This window comes from Periplaneta americana, chromosome 5 (genome assembly GCF_040183065.1).
Source record: "Periplaneta americana isolate PAMFEO1 chromosome 5, P.americana_PAMFEO1_priV1, whole genome shotgun sequence".
NCBI lineage: Eukaryota > Metazoa > Arthropoda > Insecta > Blattodea > Blattidae > Periplaneta > Periplaneta americana.
This window is the reverse complement of record NC_091121.1, coordinates 7,194,654-7,212,775: the sequence shown is the minus strand read 5'-3', so window position 1 is coordinate 7,212,775 and position 18,122 is coordinate 7,194,654. Positions and strand designations below refer to the sequence as shown.

The window sequence follows — 18,122 nt, the reverse complement described above, 5'->3', positions numbered from 1 at the left end:
TTATTTTATCGATTTTCACAATTATTCAATTTAAATTCATGGCTAAACCGTTTAATTCGCAAAAAAAAAAACTTCAAGACATTATTCATATTAATTTTACACATCTGCTTGTACACCAATCAGCGATTTCTCTCGGACCATTAGGCCTAGTGCAATGGCGTTCATAAAACACGCTATGAAATATTTCTTATAAAAAATCTTTGTCTCAAAAAGAAAGTAAAAAGATCAATATTGTACGTATTAAACTTTTTCGTGTGAAATATCTCAAAGAATAACACTGTGAAAATAATGACATTACTTACGGTTTACTCTCTCTCTCTCTCTCTCTCTATATATATATATATATATATATATATATATATATATATATATATATATATATAAAATAAGCTCATTTTTCTCATTGGCTACGAATCTCCACTAAAAATTTTCAGTATCATTCAACAGTATATTCAATATTGTACAGTCAGAGCACACAACATAGTGCAATTGACAAAGTCAGTAATGAAAAACAAAACAATAAAATTAATTCAAAAATTCTCAACAACGTTGACATTAAAAAACTCATTAATTTCATAAAATGGTTTGTTGATTAACCAATCAGAGACAAGTCTGTTAAAAGACTTCCTTTCCAGATTAAAAAGATATCTCGGAAATTTATTTGTTATTTTTAAAGACATAATAAAATAATTATTCATTGTTTTAGTCAGCCTACACTTAGGTATGTCAAAAAGGTCACGGTTTCTGGTGTTGTATATATGAACATCATTCCTATCTGTCAACATGTGTGAATTTTATTTAACGAAATTTAGGGCATGAATAAATATACAGTGATGTTACAGTCATAATTTTTTCATTTACAAATAACGGTCTGCAGTGTGCCTTCGTTGATGAATCTGTATATATAATTTGAACTGTTAATGGAAATTACGGGAAAACGGCTGAACGGATTTTAATGAAAGACCCCTCATTTTCATGCCTGGCATCCAAAGTTTTTCGGAAAAGTAGTAGTTTTCAGTGAAGTGTCAATTTTCCTACATAATTTTCCTATTTTCCAAAATCCATCTGTTGTCAGTTTTGAGAACTAAGTTTATTCAATCACGGCCGACTTGATTGAATTTCAGAACAAAACACACACTACAATAAACAATAGGCTATTACACGAAGGCCATGACCTGCAGGATTGCAGACATATTTAGAGCTCAATTCAATTTGTTATTAAAAACTGATTCTGCAGTGTATAATTTTCTGAGTACATCTGTGTATTGGATATTCAAATCTACGAAACTTGAGGTGGTTTGATGACATTATTACCATTAGAAATTAAATATTATTATAGTTAATATCATGATGCGTCTATTTTTGATTAATTGTACATAATACTGATGCTATATTCATGACATGAAAGTGAAACGTTTTGTGGTTATGTAAGTAAATGTAGAGAATATCTTAATTTAGGTCTTCATTTCTATAATTTACTGAGTGGCTGCTATATATAACCACAAAACGTAAGTAAGATAATAATATTGTTATTAAAAATCAAATATTTTTATAATTATTAACCCAGTGAGGTTGGGTCTTTTTCATATACTTAATGGCGGTGTAGTGTAGATATTGATATGTGTCATTGTCTTCAGTATTGGCTCGAGAGAGCGCAAAAATTACAGTTCCTAAGAAAAGATCAAAAAGTATTACTTACTGATAAAATAAGAGGCCTAGAAAATGTTGTAGTCTCCAGATCATTTCAGCAAGATCTCTTAGTAGGATAAAATGATTTTACGCTCTACATTTCAAGTTCTACATGCAGCAGCTATACGAAAATGCTATTGTTCGAAAACTTAGCAAACCTGACATTTTTTTAACTTTCGCCTACAATCCACAATGACCTGAAATAGCTACTGATATCGTCCTGACATTGATACTTGCGTTTTCGCGTTGAAACGCAAAAACTGAAGTTTGATAGGTTCAAGAGAAAGTATTTGGCCAAAAAAAATCCATTCAGAGGGAGTATGTTTCATTATAATGGAAACAAATAACTATCAAAAAGACAAGTATTCTTCATTGAAAATAAATCTGAAAAATGTTTATTTGAACGTCTAACGAACTTAGTTTGCAGCAGCATTTGCTGCACAAGCCACTAGTATATTATAATTCTAATCGCTTTATAATTTCTCAAATTTTAGTTTCTCCATTACCGAACTTCACGAGCCGCCACTGGTCTGTAGGTTTTATTACGAAAATAGGAAGCATAATAATTGTACTAGAGTCTATTGATGTATTTAATACTGTTAATGGAAATTTATCATTTAGCATTATGGTATAATCCACAATTGCTCATTTTGCATACGTTGATAGATTCAATTATGCATAATGTTTTATTCAGGTAATTGGTGCGATAGGCTTTCCTCTATGGCTGTGTTCAGTAATTAATTACAACCACAATTATTCCTGTCAAGAAAGTTAGGCAGATTTTCATTGTTGCTATAGGGTAGACAGAGTTTCATAATGTGTGAGACTTCCTTTAGAGACGGACTTAGGATGTTTTTCTTTTTATTTTTTACTTGTTCATTAAACGAAGTAGCCTATAAAGAGAAAGTATGGACATTTTCGCTATAATATTTGTTTTCAGCGTCCCTGGTACTGAAATAGTCACAAGGGATTTTTAAATCCCATTGTACCACGTCTTAATACTTCCACTATTTCATATAAGATGTACTAGTCCTTTGCTTTCTTTTTTTTTTTCGAGCAATACTCCATCGTTTGATAAGGACTTGTCCTATACTTAAGTGTAGCATTGTAAGATGGTGTTTTCCCGTCGGTCCGCAATCACTGTATAACATCACTGCTGCCTGTTACACATAAAAATTTTCCTAGCAAATGGACTTTTAACTTCGCTCTCCAGAATGTCATTACAAACGTCCAGGATAACAGAAAGGGTTTGGAATTGAACGAGTTACAACAGCTCCTTGTTTATGTGGATGACGTGACTATGTTAGAAGAAAATCCACAAACGATTAGGGAAAACACGGAAATTTTACTGAAAGCAATTAAAGAGATAGGTTTGGAAGTAAATCCCGAAAAGACGAAGTATATGATTATGTCTCGTGTCGTGACCAGAATATTGTACGAAATGGAAATATGAAAATTGAAAATTTATCCTTTGAAGAGGTGGAAAATTTAAATATCTTGGAGGAGCAGTAACAAATATAAATGATACTCGGAAGGAAATTGAACTCAGAATAAATATGGGAAATGGTTGAGAAGCTTTTATCATCCAGTCTGCTCTCAAAAAAGCTGAAAATTAGAATTTATAAAACAGTTACATTACCGGTTGTTCTGTATGGTTGTGAAACTTGGACTCTCACTTTGAGAGAGGAACATAGGTTAAGGGTGTTTGAGAATAAGGTGCTTAGGAAAATATTTGGGGCTAAGAGGGATGAAGTTACAGGAGAATGGAGACAGTTACATAACACAGAACTGCACGCATTGTATTCTTCACCTGATATAATTAGGAACATTAAATCCAGACTTTTGAGATGGGCAGGACATGTAGCACGTATGGGCGAATCCAAAAATGCATATAGAGTGTTAGTTGGGAGGCCGGAGGGAAAAAGACATTTAGGGAGGCCGAGACGTAGATGGGAAGATAATATTAAAATGGATTTGAGGGAGGTGGGATATGATGATAGAGAATGGATTAATCTTGCTCAGGATAGGGACCAATGGCGGGCTTATGTGAGGGCGGCAGTGAACTTCCGGGTTCGTTAAAAGCCAGTAAGTAAGTAAGTAAGTATAAGTGCATTAAGCGTGTATTTCAGTGAAAGAGCTTAAAATTGGTCATTTCAGGAGCACATAACTTCTTATATTGATAAAGTAGCGACGTTACGTCATGTTATTGGACTAATGGAGTGCCACACGTGAAATATGTCTCACTAGAATAAGAGAAATGATTTAAATTGATAGCAATATTCATAACAGAGACACAGAAATGTATGAGAGTCTGCATCTGAACTCAAGATCTGCAAAATGGAGCGGCTCTCCCCACTTCTTTTCCCTTGCGCTCTCTCTCTCTCTCTCTCTCCCTCTCCCTCTCCCTCTCCCTCTCTCCTCTCCTTCCTTTGCTACAAGAAAATAGCTCTTATCTCGTAATACTTAACGGTTTCTTGGAAACTTGTATTTGGCAGAATACACTGGAAACTCCGTTCTGCTGTTACTAACTTCATAAGTTATTAGAATATTTTCCATCTCGAGAACTGATTTCCAAGAAATTTATTAACATAATTTCGTATATTATTTCAAGTTTGCAGTAAATTAAGAACACAGACATATCTTTCACAAGACTTATCAGTTCTGATAAAAAGTTTGAATGAAGCAGGAAGTTTCGTGCGATGTGAGCTCACTTTTATTTTTTGAATCTTTATCTTTGGTGTACTAGCTAAGGGGTTAGGTACAGCTTACAGCAGTAAAAGTTTTGGAAATATTCAACATTTTTTTCCTCCATTACTGTATCTTGTACAGTAGTGAAAATTGGTATGTGTAAAAAAACTACGCTTCTGTTATATGAAAAAAAAAATATATATATTTTTAGCATTTAAAAAAATCTATATATATATATATATATATATATATATATATATATAATTTGAATTGGTAATTGAAATTACGGGAAAACGGCCGAACGGATTTCAATAAATGACCCCTCATTTTGAAGCTTGGAACCCAAAGGTTTAAAAAAAATAGCAGTTTTTTGTGAAATGTCAATTTTTCAACATAATTTTCCTATTTTCCAAAATACATCTGTCGTCAGTTTTGAGAACTAATTGCATTTCAGAATAAAACAAAACACACACTACAGTAAACAATATTGGAGGAAGGCCATGATCTGCTGCAGTATTGCTGACATATTTACAGCTCAAATTCAATTGGTTATTAAAAACTTCAGGACTTACTAAAAACAATTTACAGGTCTGATTCTGCGGTGTGTAATTTTTTGAGTACAGCTGTGTATTGGATATTAAAAACTACAAAACTTGAGGTGGTTTGATGACATTATTACCATTAGAAATGAAATATTATTGTAGTTAATGGCATGATGTGACTATTTTTAATTAATTATACATGTTAATGCTATATTAATGATATGAAAGTGAAACGTTTTGGGGTTATACAGGGTGTTAAAAAAATACGGGGCATAATTTCAGGTATGTATTTCCCACATGTAGACAATCAAAATAGTTCATTACAACATGTGTCCGGAAATGCTTCATTTCCGAGTTATGGCCTTCACAACATTGATATTCACCGGAACGTTTTTCTTTCCGCAAGTCGTTGTCATTACAGAAGATGTTCAAAATGTCCACCTCCTGCTTGAATACAGACCTCACATCGATGTCTCATTGACCTGCGAACACGATCCCAAACTCCAGGAGTATTGCGTATGTCCTCAGAACATGCCACAATTCCATTCCGAAGGGATTCCAACAGTCTCCAGACAGTCGTTTGAGGAACATTGACTTGCAACGCTACCCTTCGTGTGCTGATAGAAGGAGTCATGTTCACAGCCTCCAGAATCTCCTCCTGTACTTCTGGAGTTGTAGATCTTGGTCGTCCCCTTCCCAAACCAGGAGAGTTAAATTTTGCATACTCGCACAGACGGTAATGGAGACGTACAAATGTTTTCCGATCTGGACATTGTCGCTGTGGGTACCTCTCCTGGTACAAACGACGAGCCAGCGCAGCATTGCCGTCCGCCTTACCGTACATGAAGCGTATCTCTGCCAGCTCTTGATTTGAATACATGTCGCACAGTCTAACGCCTACACAACATTGAATGTAACCTTCGCCTCGGATTGAACTGTCAGAGTGCCCTCTTAATGTCTCCTTTGACGGCAACGACCTGCGGAAAGAAAACGTTCCGGTGAATTTCAATGTTGTAAAGGCCATAACTCGGAAATAAAGCATGTCCGGACACATGTTGTAATGAACTATTTTGATTGTCTACATGTGGGAAATACATACCTGAAATTATGCCCCGTATTTTTTAAACATCCTGTATGAGTGGAAGTAGAGAATATCTTAAATTAGCTCTTCATTTCTGTAATTTACTGAATGGCGGCTATATAGTATATATAGTATATGTTACTGAAAACTATATAACTTACGTAAAATAATAATATTGTTATTAAAAATCGAATATTTTTATAGTTATTAATCAAGTGGGGTTGGGTGATTTTCATATATTTAATGGCGGTGTGGTGTAGATATTTAAATCCGTAATTCTCTTCGGTATTGGCACTAGAGAGCGCAAAAATTAGAGTCCCTAAGGAGAGACCAAAAGGAATTACTTGCTGATAAAATAAGAGGCGTACAAGATTTTTTTTTGTAGCCTCCCTATCATTTCAACAAGATCTCTTAGCAGGATAAAATGATTTTACCCTCTACATTTCAAGCTCTACATGCAGCAGCTATACCAATATCCTATGCTATTGTTCGAAAGCATAGAAAACCTTACTTTTTTTTTAAACTTTCACCTACAATCCACAATGACCTGAAATAGCTATTGCTTTACTCCCACATGAAAAACCCTCTGATTGTCCTGACATTGTTACTTGCGTTTTCAAACTCAAAAACTGAAGGTGGATAGGTTCAAGATAAAGTATTTGGCATAAAAAACCATTCAGAGGAAGTATGTTTCATTATTATGGAAGCAAATATCTTTCAAAATGTCTGGTATTCTTCATTGAAAATAAATCTGAAAAATTTTTATTTGAACGTCTAATGAACTTAGTTTGCAGCATTTGCTGCACAAGCCACTAGTTATTGTATTGCATATATATATATATATATATTTAAAAATTCAAAATGTCGACAGTTCACTTTGCAGTGAGGAAGCGCTGAAAAACCTGTTAAATTTTCCATGTTGTCTGTCTCTTTTATTTTATTGCTGAAACTCATGTTTACAATATCATGCTCTTTCAACTACATTCCTTAATAAATATCATTTTTTTTTATTTTGTGTACTAGAAAATACTGATATTTGACCATTTTATAAAATGAATTTATTTTCAATCAGACAATCTATCAAAGGTAGAGAAGTGACCTTGCATCATATTGTAGATATGGCATTCATAAATACATACAAAAAAATTCACCACAGAATGTTGGATAGTTTTTGGAGTTATGTGGGAAACGCTTCATTACTGCACAGTGAATTTGATTTTGAAAAAAAAATGCAAATAATTTTTTTAAATCGTAAAAAAATATATATATATTTTTTTTCATATAGCAGAAGGACAGTGTTTTACACATACTAATTTTCACTATTGTACAAGATAGAGTAAAGGAGGCAAAAAATTTTGAATATTTCCAAAATTTTACTACTGTAAACTGTACCTAACCCCTTAATTTGTTATCTCAATGATTCTCAAGTTTGTTACGTATCTCAATAATCTAGCAACAATTTCGTTCGTGTTCATGAAATTTAAAAAATTTATTGCACTTTTAATCTTCATCAATAGGTAATAGTAGATGTTTCATGTTTTTCAGTCTTCATTTTTCATCTTGTTTACATTTTATTGTTTTCAAATGTGAACGGATTATTACGGTGATGGGTTGTTAGCCCTTCGCGCAACCCCCAAGCTGGAGGACCACTCCTTATCGGCTGTCCACAACTGCTTATTCAATATATTCGCAGCTACCCTCCATACCTAGAGGCCGTCTCCTCTATCTTCATTCCATGTTTTTTTAAGTAGGTTATTTTACGACGCTGTAGCAACATCTTAGGTTATTTAGCGTCTGAATGAGATGAAGGTGACAATGCCGGTGAAATGAGTCTGGGGTCCAGTACCGAAAGTTACCTAGCATTTGCCCAAATTGGGTTGAGGGAAAACCCCGGAAAAAACCTCAACCTGGTAACTTGCCCCGACCAGGATTCGAACCAGGGCCGCCTGGTTTCGCGGCCAGACGCGCTAACCGTTACTCCACAGGTGTGGACCATTCTATGTTCCTTTTTTTATTTATTTGAATACTTTGAAAATAAATTTTATTTCCAATTTATTTGCAGGTTTGTTACGTATGTTTATTTTAAAAATTTATCTCAATATGCTGAATCCTATGGTGCTACCTAGAATGGGAGACATTTTTTTCAGTAGTTTTATATAATTAGATGTCATTCATTTCATTTAGTGTTCTGCCCAAGGGCAGGCCTTTCACTGCAAACCCAGCTTTCTCCAATCTTTCCTATTTTCTGCCTTTCTCTTTGTCTCCTCATATGATCCATATATCTTAATGTCGTCTAACATCTGATATCTTCTTCTACCCTGAACTCTTCTCCCGTTCACCGTTCCTTCCAGTGCATCCTTCAGTAGGCAGTTTCTTCTCAGCCAGTGACCCAACCAATTCCTTTTCCTCTTCCTGATCAGTTTCAGCATCATTCTTTCTTCACCCACTCTTTCCAACACAGCTTGATCTTATTCTGTCTGTCCACTTCACACGTTCCATTCTTCTCCATACCCACGTTTCAAATACTGCTATTGGCTTCTCTTTACTTCGTCGTAATGACCACGTTTCTGACTCATACAATGCCACACTCCATACAAAGCACTCCACTAGTCTCTTACTTAGTTCTTTAAATTTAAAGTAAATGCTTCAAGGGACGTCGTCTCTTCAAAATCACATTTATTAAATTGCAGAGACATATTTAATCCATTACAAATCAAGGGCGCAAATAGTCATAGTAGCTGACGCGCCCTTTTTAAACCCCACTAATTAAGATTGCAAATCTTGCACCAGTTTCACAAAAGAGTTTAACGAAGACTGCACGCTGTTGAAAAATTAATTACAGTGATGTATGTACCCACTGAATAGTCTGTTTTGAGAGGCCTGCTGGTCACTTATCTATATTAAAAGTAAATGCTACATTTTCCCACAATGTTATCACGAGTTTTCATTAATTTAATTGTTTCAGGCACTGCTAATTTCGCCAAGTGTTTTTGTGTCTTCCAGTAATGACTTTTCTAACCGTTCCACGAGGAATTTTCTGTACACAGTTCATGTCCACAGTCCACTACAGTTTTACTTGTAAAAAGTAATATTTATAGAGTTTCTTACTTTTCTTACATTTGTAGTACTTTTCTTTGAATCAAATTCAAGGGAAGACCCTTTCAGGACGGGGAAATGTGTTGAGATGTATAGCGAAGTAACAGCCGCCAACAGTTGGATTGCAAACAAGAAAGGACATTCGACTAGTGAATGGATATCTAGCCTGAAAATGACAGCAAATTTAGCAGCTGTTCGTTCCGTTCCCGGCAGATCTCTCGACGGTACCCGGTGCAGACATGGCTGCCCGGAGATTGAAACTTTAGCACACGTCCTGGGATTCTGTGAACAGGGATTGCTCGTGAGGAACTCTAGACATGATCTTGTAAGATCCAAAATTGCTGCCGCATTAAGAAATAAGGGCTGGATAGTGGAAGAAGAAATCTCCTGTCTAGCTGAAAATGGGTCAACGAGACGAGTAGATATTTTAGCGTACAATGCTGACACTAAACAGGGCATCATTTTGACCCCACGATACGTTTTGAAGTAGAATGTCATCAGTCAGCCGAGGTCCACCTTGAGAAGAAGTCGATCTATGAGCCTACAGTCAACTATTTCAAGCTGAAATATGCCTTAATTCACGTTGAGGTATTCGGCTTGCTCATAGGTGCTCGAAGGACTATACCAGATTTTTTCGAAGAATTTCGACGACAGTTTGCTCTACCAACATCTCTGAGGGATGACATTGTGATAATTGTGTTAAAAAAATCCTGCCAAATCCTTATTAATCACATGGTGCCACATTAATGGCAATTGTAATTTTTCACGCCCTTTTCTTTGTTTCCCTTCTTTAAAATTTAATATCTACTGTATGTTTACATATGTATAATAATATTTTGAGGATATACTGAGTCCGTAAGGGCTACCCTCAATGGCGGGTAGTTTAGTATTATTATTATTATTATTATTATTATTATTAATATTATTATATTGGAATATTATACATTGGACAGTTTGTAAGGTGAACGTAGAGCTGTCACAAATGTAACTTAGGCAGGTTTCTAACGGTCACTAGATTTAACTTGTATCCCCATGTGTCAGACGGTCTGGTCAATGGATTTTCAAATACTCTTTTCTCCTAATCTGTTCATGATCGTGAGTGAAACATTGCATAAAATAGTACTACACTGTTATCCATAAAATATAAAACAACTCTTTTTACTAGTAACTGTTATTCAGCTGTCTTCGGATTTGTCTCATAATTACTACTGTTACTATACACTTAGACGTGTATCTCGAGACGTACAATACATCCACCATTTGACGTCACACATTGTTTTAGATATCAGACTAACTTTTGTTCTCGGTAAATTGATTTCAGTCCTCAATTTGCTTTCTGAAGTGTCTTTAATCTGCTATTGTTACTTCATGCTATAGTTTGTCACTATTTTGTATAAATGTATAAATAGAGGGTGATTCAAGATAAAACGTAGTCTACATATATATTGTTAAAACTGTTACAGTTAAGTACAAAAGACACGGCTCTAGTGCTCGACGACGCTAGCTGTCGTCCAGAGGATCGGAAAAGTAAAACACAAAGAGGTAAACAAAACAATAAATAACAATTCATTTCAAACTGTTGACTGGCTTTAATTTAGGGTACGAATCGAAGTAGTGGTATGAAGGGTTTCTTGCTAAATGCATGATCACCTGTCCTTCCACGTTGATATTAAGTGCTTGTGTCTAAAGTTAGATGTTGTACACGGCGTCTTGCAAACCAAGGATAACAAGAGGAATGCAAGGATAATAATAAATCTATAGCCAAAATTTTTGTGGTAATTTTGGATTTTCTAAAAATAATTGGTATTAACATGTATAATTAACCATCCTGAAACCGAAAATCGCTTTATTTTTAATTTTTGTTTGTATGTCTGTCTGTCTGTCTGTCTGGATGTTTGTTACCTTTTCACGCGATAATGGCTGAACGGATTTCGATGAAAATTGGAATCTAAATTAAGTTCGTTGTAACTTAGATTTTAGGCTATATGGCATTCAAAATACATTATTTAAAAGAGGGGTTATAAGGGGGCCTGAATTAAATCGAAATATCTCGCTTATTATTGATTTTTGTGAAAAATGTTACATAACAAAAGTTTCTTTGAAAATGATTTCCGGTAAGTTTTATTCTTTGAAAAATTTTGATAGGACTGATATTTAATTAGATAAAATGAGTTTTAAAATTAAAATAACTGCCATCTAAGGCGGTGCATTGAAATAAAAAACAAATGACTTCGTCTGTAAGGGGCCTTGGACAGCAACAATCGAAAGCTATGAAACATAACCTACAGACAATGTGTCTGTGTTTGTATGAAGTAATATAGGAAGCTAAATTAACCGATTTGTATAATTAATTATTATTTCATCATTGGAAAGTGTAGTTTCTCTGGATGGACACAATGCTATAATGTTATTACAGTAACTTTTGAGTGAATTGAGGACAGGTAAGATTAAAATAGCTTCTTACGCACAGAAAACTTGATAGGTTATTCTGTATATTCATTTCCTGTATTTCTTAAAATAATGTTTATGAACATATTCATTTTTATCTCAGAGAACAACGAGAGTGTATTGATTTGGTATGCAGTAATAGTACGTTAGCTTAGCAATCCATTATTTTATATTCAAATTTGAACTATGCTCATTTGAATCGTGTTAAAATACATAAAATATATATGCAATAAATACAATGCAAAAAAATTGGGTAATGAGCCAAGGAGATTATGTTGCGCTATTGTAAAAGCTGTTCCTCCTGAGATTCAAGAGCTCCCACAACAAATTAAAAACTTTCTAATTCGAGTACATCCGTTATCAACACACTTTTTACATAAATAATATAATATAAACATAATAATAAATCTGTCGCCAAAATTTTTCTGTTAATTTTCGCTTTTCCAAAAATAATTGGCAATAACAATTAATAGCATGTTAAAGGAATTGTCATTGCACCAAATGAGTGGTCTCTGGATCAAAGTGATCGCATTTTAATATTTTGAATACAATTTAAATTAAGTAACATATTAAACGATTTATCCTTCTATCAAACACGAATGTTCCCTGGATCAAATGTCCTATTTTAATTATGTAATTACTTTATATTTATTTCTAACGGGTGCAGCGGAGCGCACGGGTACGGCTAGTTGTAATATAAGGAGAATAAGGGGAATACAAGGGTGACAAGAGTAATACAAGAACCAAGAATAATACATGGGAAATAAGGGTAGTGCAATGAAAAAAGAGTAATACAAGGGTTATACAAGGTAAACAAGAGTAATACATGGAAAATAAAGGTAATACAACTAAAACAAGGGTAATACAAGGAAAACAAGGACAATACAAGAATAACAAGGGAAATACAAGCAAAACAAAAGAATTACAAGGAAACCAAGGGTAATACAAAAATAATTAGTTAAATATAAAGCAAACAAAGGGAATACAAGGAAAACAACGATAATACAAGGGAAAACAAAGCTAATATAAGGAAAACAAGGGCAATACAAGGAAAGAAGGGGTAATACAATGAGAACAAAGGTAATACGAAGAAAAAAAGGGCAATACAAGGAAAACAGGGGTAATACAAAGCAAGAAAGAGTCGGTAGAATGAGAACAAGGGTAATACAAGGAAAACAAGGGTGATATAAGGAAAAACAAAGCTAATATAAGGAAAACAAGGTTAATACAAGGAAAGCAAGGGCAATACAATGAGAACAAGGGTAATACAAGGAAAACAGGGTAATACAAGGAAAAACAAAGATAATATAGATAGATAGATTTATTGATATAGTTCACAAAAGTACAAAACTTAATAATTTAACAAAAGATCTATATACAAATGTAGTTCTACATAATAAATATACAATTTCTTAAACTAATTAATCTATCTCAAATCTCAATAATTTATTGGTTCAAACTTGCACTTACGTCAAAGATAATATAAAGAAAACATGGGTAATTCATGGACATCAATGGTAATACAATGAGAACAAGGGTAATACAAAGAAAACAAGGGCAATACAAGGAAAACAAGGGTAATGCATGGAAAATAAGGGTGATACAAGGAAAACTAGGGTAATACAACGGTAATAAGTGGAATGCAAGGCAACAAGTGTATTACAAGAAGAATAAGAGGAATACAAGCAAAACAAGGATAATACAAGGAGAATATAAGAGAAATAGAAGGAGAATAAGTGGAATGCAAGGAGATCACGGTGATATAAGGAGAAGAAGGATAATACAAGGAGAATCAGGGGAATGAAAGGAGATCACGGTGATATAAGGTGAAGAAAGATAATACAAGGAGAATCAGGGGAATGAAAGGAGGGTTAGGGGAACGCAAAAAAGAACAAGGGAAGGCAAGGAGAACAAGGGGAATGTAAGGATAATACAAGGAGAATAAATTGGAGAACAAGAGAAATACAAGGACCGTCCTTCATGCAGATCAGTCTGTGGAGATAGGAGACTGACTGTTTCGTATCCACACGTAGCTCTAAGTTAAGGTATAATAAGGTTAAGGAACTGTGGATTTATTTTATTAAGACGAACTGTGAACAGTAATGCGATTTGTAACAATCGTGATAAAATAACTGGAAAGTTGTGCAACGCCTAAAACATAATATACTAAAATGTACAGGGTCATCACTTTATTTTTACTTGTATTTTTATTGTACCTGCGTTTCTGAATGTACTTGACTCCCACCCCTTTCACTAATGTCCTTGCTAACGTCAGCCACACAAACTTACGGCCGCTGTTCCTGAAGTAAACAGTACAGAGTACAGTGTGTTTCAGAAATATGTTGCATTTTATATAGAAGAAAGAGCTTGCATTATTGAAATTTATTTTCACACAGGTATGGTGTGTAGCATAACTGAATTTATCTGTGTGGACTGAGCACAAGTGAAGATTAGAGTTACCGAAAGTACGGTACCCTATAATATGGTACGGTACCCTATAATGTGGTACGGTACTGAACAACATTATTTAAACAAGAGTTTTGTTTTACTGTTTGTAGGTATGAAGGACGATGATGGAAACTGGAATTACAATATAACCGAAAGTGAATAACAGTTTTTTTCCTGATTATATCATTACGGAATACTATCGTAGAAATGGCATTAATCTGGTAGATAAATTTAGAGCAACAGTGTGTACAGAAAGGAAGAAAAGTGTAAGGTGGCCAACAAAGATGACAAAAGATGCTGTAGAAGATGCTAAAGAAAGGATGCAGCGAAGTCCTAATAAGTCGGTCAAGAAGTTAGCTGTAGAAATTGGTTTTTTTCGAAGTGCTCACAAAATTCTCAGGAATAAATTTGGTTAGTAGGCCTAATATGCTGAATAAAGAAAACGTTACATAATGAATATAACCGACTGAAGAGTTGAGTTTGTGAAAAAAAAATTGTTACTACTCTACTGTTTCTTGATAAAATACAGTAAAAGTAATGATCAAACTGAAAATCGTAATTGGCTACTGTATTTCCCTGTAACATAAATGGATACACTACTTTTCTCTCCTCCTGTAGCTAATAAAATTATTTGTTTACATATTGCACTAGTAACACCAAACTCCTGTAATGGAAGGGGGTAACAGTGTTTCCGAGTATAGCCAGGATAATGTTAAAAATGTTGGTAAAAATAAAGTGATGTCCCTGTATATGTCTTGTTGATGAGAAACATTTTTTTCTGTATTCTTCTCCCTTTAAAAAAATGTAAACTTATATAGCAACCCATTTTCTCTATACAAATTTCTCTCATATAAACTGTTCATTCGGTAATAAAGAGTTGTGCAACTCCTATCTATACACATGCGATGAAATTGATTGTGTCTTTATTTTTAAGTCATTAATGCGGTAACGATGGCAACTAAAAGGCTGAACAATTATCTAGATGATCCAAGTGGGGCGCAGGATAGGCTGGTGTTTGTCAGAGTTTGCTTCTGGAAGTTTTAAACAACTCTAACTACATCAATTATAATTATATGCTCTCCCACGAGTCCCGCTGAAAAATAATTATCAACTGGCGACCAGTTGCTCTCATCGGGGAGTGGAATTACTGAAGGGCCTCCATCTAGTATAAGCAATTAGCTGTGGAACTTCTGGGCATTTTCTGGGCCGCTGTTAACGAATGTTTTGACATATTTTTCCGTAAATTCTCTTACAGTCATGTGTTATATTTGGAGCATTGGTAAAAGGACGTATTTCTGTGCTGGAGACATAATTCAAGTCCCGGCAAAAGCTCAGTCTCCGCCTGATATTTATATGTAGACAATACTTTTTCGATTATCTTCTAAAGTTGTCTTATTTTTCTTCTCCGATCTTTCGGTAGGTCCTTTCTCCTGTTATTTGATCATCTAGCCTTTCATAGATCTACCAGTATTTAGTTCGATTAATTAAAATGTGTCTCAGTGAAACGTATAGCAGAGTCCGTATAGGTCAGTTTCTGTCAGATGCGTTTCCAATTCACTGTGGGCTAAAGCAAGGAGATGCACTATCACCTTTACTTTTTAACTTTGCTCTAGAGTATGCCATTAGGAAAGTCCAGGATAACAGAGAGGGTTTGGAATTGAACGGGTTACATCAGCTGCTTATCTATGCGGATGACATGAATATGTTAGGAGAAAATCCACAAACGATTAGGGAAAACACGAGAATTTTACTGGAAGCAAGTAAAGAAGTAAATCCCGAAACGACTAATATATGATTATGTCTCGTGACCAGAATATTGTACGAAATGGAAATATAAAAATTGGAAATTCATCTTTTGAAGAGGTGGAGAAGTTCAAATATCTTGGAACAACAGTAACAAATATAAATGATGCTCGGGAAGAAATTAAACATGGAATAAATGTGGGAAATGCCTGTTATTATTCGGTTCAGAAGATTTTATCATCCAGTCTGCTGTCAAAAAATCTGAAAGTTAGAATTTATAAAACAGTTATATGATCGGTTGTTCTTTATGGTTGTGAAACTTGGACTCTCACTTTGAGAGAGGAACAGAGATTGAGGGCATTTGAGAATAAGGTGCTTAGAAAAACATTTGGGGCTAAGAGGGATGAAGTTACAGGAGAACGGAGAAAGTTACACAACACAGACCTGCACGCATTGTATTCTTCACCTGACATAATTAGGAACATTAAATCCACACGTTTGAGATGGGGATTAGGGTTGTCTTTTTTTCTTATTTTCATAGCATACTTTCTTACGGTCTACTTTTATAGGGAAATAGTACTTATATTCATAATGTTCTTGTATTACAAAAAAAAAGCTATTAGTTATTTTAACAAATTCATCAACAAAGGCACACAGCACACCGTTATTCGTGAATGAAAAAATAATGACTGTGACATCACTGTATACTTATCAAACCCTAAATTTTATCAAAGATAATTTACACATTTTGATACATGTAGGAATGATGTAAATAATGCGAGAAACCTTGACCTTTTTTTACCAATTTAAATGTAAGCTAACTAAAACATTGAAGAGTATGTTTATAACAGTGATGTCAAAGCAAGCGCATTTTTCTGACCTGGACGTCGTGCGCGGGCATCAAGCGCTAAGTATGGAAAGAGGAAGGATTATGTATATGAATAAGCAGCCTGTTAGATTAAGAAAACAGTGGTGCACAAACTTCAGACGGACCGTGAAATTTTATGTCGTTATTTGTATATGACTTCTTTCTGTTTGATATTATCTATATTGTCTGTAAAACAAAAGTAGGCTACTAATACCAATCTCTTAATATGGCAGTTGTGTTTTAAACGTTAATAACATGATAAAGAGTTAAGAAGGAATATTCAAATAAATTCCATAGCCTAGTAGTACAACTATACTATACTAAATGGATGATACACATCATTCATAAAGAAAGTGATATCCAAAAAAAAGAGATTATGATATAATAAGTTGGAATTGATATTGGTGGTACCTTTAGTCTTATAAAAAGTAATCAATAAGCCAATCAAAACAATATTACAGTACAAAGCAAAGTTACCTAGGTGCTGTGTATATTTTAAGTGTAACTAATATTACATAACAAAACCCATTATGCTTTTAAGGTGATATTGGTGAGCAACTTCCTATCATCAGAATATTAAATTATTTTCTCGAAATCTGCTGAAGCTATAGAGCTGACATTTTTACAACACATGGGCACGTATCTTTTGCTTATGATGTAACAGCAGTTGCTTTGTTAATTCATTTCCTTACAAACAATTTCCATGCGAATATTTTCAAAATTTTCAATACACTATCTTCAGTAATACGTATTTACGGTATATTAGATTTACGAAAACATTCTGTAAGGCTACTAAATAAATAGGCCTATATCTGAAAATTTCACGTTTCTATAAAGAAAAAGTTGAGAAAATATTTCTTTTTAATAAATAAAATCAAACTTGTCAAAAATTAGCATTAAAATTAAAACTTACATTCCTATAATGCACTTATACTTCTCAGACAAATCTAAAAACTAACATGGATACAGTTTTAATAAGTTCTCTTCCCTTTATCTATTGAATCAGTGCTGGCCATCCCTGAATATAGCTCGACCAAGCGGCATATACTTACGCTTTCGTCTGTCTCTTTCCTTTCCGTAGTAAAGCGCTGAGGCTCTCCTGAGCTCTAAAGCGCGCGCTTGCTCCTGTGGGCATCAATTGACATGACTGGTTTATTGTGCCGGTGGCTGACAAGAACTGTACGGTATACCAGAACAATCATGGTAAATAGTTTGGATGACTCTTGTGAAGATCATCTGGGAGACAGAAATGAATATAACACGGAAATAAATCGAAAAGAGGTATATGATTATAGGAAATGCTAGTAGTTTGTTTCTAAATTATGAATCCCTCCCTAAAGTGAGTTCATGATATTAAGGTACATCCTGTATATTCTGTCAGTTCTCCGATCGACTGTGATTTATCTAAATAGATCACGATCCGATTAATGCCATATCAACTCTCCAGTTGTCGACCATCAATAGCTGGACGATATCGCCATGAATAATTCAGCAAGCTAAAGGCTTAAATTCACGATGG

The 18,122-nt window shown here is 34.4% G+C and overlaps 1 protein-coding gene across 1 annotated transcript in view; it reads left to right on the top strand.

Annotated features, from left to right (window-relative positions):
* The window catches only part of Dhit (Double hit), a 938,600-nt gene that overhangs the window by 304,256 nt on the left and 616,222 nt on the right, over positions 1-18,122 (top strand). The window lies entirely within an intron of this gene.